The sequence below is a fragment of the Lipotes vexillifer genome, unplaced genomic scaffold, assembly GCF_000442215.2.
Source record: "Lipotes vexillifer unplaced genomic scaffold, Lipotes_vexillifer_v1.1 scaffold57, whole genome shotgun sequence".
Classification (NCBI taxonomy): Eukaryota; Metazoa; Chordata; class Mammalia; order Artiodactyla; family Lipotidae; genus Lipotes; species Lipotes vexillifer.
In genome coordinates, this window is record NW_006788075.1 from 1,823,135 (window position 1) to 1,826,240 (window position 3,106).

Here is a 3,106-nt window from a genome sequence, read left to right on the forward strand (position 1 = left end):
TGGAAAACAGTATGGAAGTTCCTTAAAAAACTAAAAATAAGAGTTGCCATAGATTCCCACAATCCCACTCCTGGGCATATATCCAGAAAAGACAAAAACTCTAATTCGAAAAGATACATGCACCCCAACATTCATAGTGGCACTATTTACAATAACCGAGACATGGAAGCAACCTAAATGTCCATGGACAGATGAATGGATAAAGAAGATGTGGCATATATATACAATGGAATATCAGCCATAAAAATATGAAATGATGCCATTTGCAGCAATATGGATGGACCTAGAGATTATCATACTAGTGAAGTAAGTCAGACAGTGAAAAACAAATATGATATCACTTATATGTGGAATCTAAAAAAATAATACAAACAAACTTATTTACAAAACAGAAACAGACTCACAGACATAGAACACAAACTTATGGTTACCAAAGAGGAAAGGGGGTGGGGAGGGATAAATTAGGAGTATGGGATTAACAGATGTACACTACTATATATAAAATAGATAAATAACAAAGATTTACTGTATAGTACAGGGAACTATATTCAATATCTTGTAATAACCTATCATGGAAAAGAATCTGAAAAGGCTTACTTTGCCGTACACCTGAAACTGACACAATATTATAAATTGTTTTTTTAAAATGAAACTATATTTCAATTTTTAAAAACAACAAAAAAGAAATCAGGGGCTTTTCAACTTTCTATTTTGCTATCCCCAGTTAACAACAAGGACCCCACAGGTGGCTCCCAGACGGCTGCATGGTCCCTAATCATATATCATCTCCCCAAAATGTCCAAAAGCAAGTACAGAAGTGGCAAGGGCAGTTTCTATCTGTGCACTTCTATTTCTATCAGGGAAGAACATGTTTTCCAAAATTCCACCCAACAGATTTCCTCTCAGGTCCCTTTGACTAGAATCGGGCAATATGCCTGTGCTCTAGCTTCCAGGGAGCCTCAGAACAGTGTTTTCAGCCTGGAAGAAGTTGTGGATGACTATTGCTTAGGCAACTAACAGTGTCATATCTTCTTTTTCTTCCAGGCTATATCATTTATGCCTAACAAGACACACACCCCAAACTTATTGACTTAAAGCAATGATTATTTTTTTCTTGTGATTCTGTGAGTTGGCTGAGCTCAGCTGGGTAGGTTTTCTCCTCCATGGAGTATGAACTGGATGCACCTGCATTTAGCTGGAAGCTCAGCTGGGGCTGAAACACCCAAGATGGCTTCAGTCACCTGTCTGACATCTCAGCTGAGATGGCTGTAATGGCTGGAGCCTAGCAAGGCCTATCTCTTTACATTTGGCTTCTCATTATTTGATTGTGTTGTGGGTCTTTTAAAGCCTAGACCTGGAACTGACATAGCATCACTTTTGCCACTTGCTATCAGTCAAAGCCAGTCACAAAGAGAAAGGGAAATAGAGTACGCCACTTGGTGGGAGGAACGGCAGTCACATTAAAAAGGGTATATATATGGGGGCAGAAGTCACCTTAGCTGATAGCCCAACATAGTCCTCCCTCTGGCCACAGTGGTTAACATCCCTCCCCTATATAAAATACACTCACTCCCCTTCAAGACTGCTCAAAATCTCACCTCATTACAAAATCAAAGTCCAGGATCTCATATATGAGGTTCTTTGGGTGTGCTTCTCTTATTCTAGGAAACTGTAAACTAAAAATATGTTATCTTCCCACACACATCAACATACAATGATGAGACAGGCAGAGGATAACCACAATAGATGCTCAGAAAGTGGGAGCGGAGGGGGACCAGAAAACACATCACAGTCACTGGTCCATAGCAATTCTGAAATCTAAGCAGATATGTGTTACCAGTTCCCCATACTCTGAGAAAGAGAATGTTCCTTATCTTTCATCCAGTTCTGCTCCTTAGGAGTGCTCCCCTAATTAATTGTTCTCAGCAGCTCTTAGCTCCAGCCTCTGGGCTTTTGGTTCTGCCCTCCATACATCTTTCTTTTCAGTAAGAAATGGTCTGTGATGGCAGCTGAGTAGTTTTTCAGCCTTTTTCTATCCATAAAAATTTGGAGGTCCAGAGACTTATTTTAATTTGGACTGTTTCTGTCTCTTTTAGTCTAAGTGGATATAACTCCTTTAGTTATACTTTGACACAAAGTATTTCTTTTACACAAAGAAAACTTTGTAACTTTATGTATTGATAGTTCATATATATATATATATGTATATATATGTAAAATCATATTAGGTCATATCATACAAATGCCATTCCCACAAATCTCTTCAAGATTGGCCCCCTCTGTATTTTGGACTCTAAGTCAGGATATTAGGGTATAATGTTCCTAATGTTCTTAGAAGTACTTTTATCTAGGTAAATTGTGTCTTCTAACTACATCCTTGATTAGGGCTTGACCTAAGAGCATGTTTAACTGGAAGCAGCCTACATTTCATCTTTGCTTTGAGGCCATTTTTTGCTTTGGAATTTTTTATTTTTTTCTGCCAGAGTATCTGTCCTGGGCCATCTTTAGTTCCTCTAAATTATGCTGGCTTATTACTCCTTAAAACCCTAAAATAAGCCAATCATCACTTACGATATTCTGCCAAAAATCTCCTTAGCCAGATTCACAGATTCCTTTGGTGCTTTCTATCTAACAAGCCATTGCAAGATTGTTGGGGCCATCTTTGTGCATCTACCAGGTGGATTCACTCTTTGCTTCCTGGGCCCCATGGTGCACCACTTCAACTTCTCTCTTAACAGCACAACAGTTCTCTCTTAACTTCCTTTATCCAAATGCCATAAAAACCTGCAACTATCTTCTGTTTCCACTCTGAAGTGTGGGCTGTTGAGAGATTTCCACTGAAGCATGTGGGTTAAGGCTACTAAAAACTACTACAGTATTACAGTCTCCAAACTTTGCTTAACTCTGAGCCCTGCTGTGCTACTATTGATTAGTCTTGATGGAGCTTATTCTCCTTATTCCTGGAGAGGCTATTTTCAACCTTCAGTTTTCTCATTCAACTCCCTCTCACTTAGCATGTCATCATGCCTCCATCTTCACATGAAAGAACCTGGTAAAAATAAACTCCCATTACTTTCTAATTCTTACTCCTGAAATTCTCTTTCCC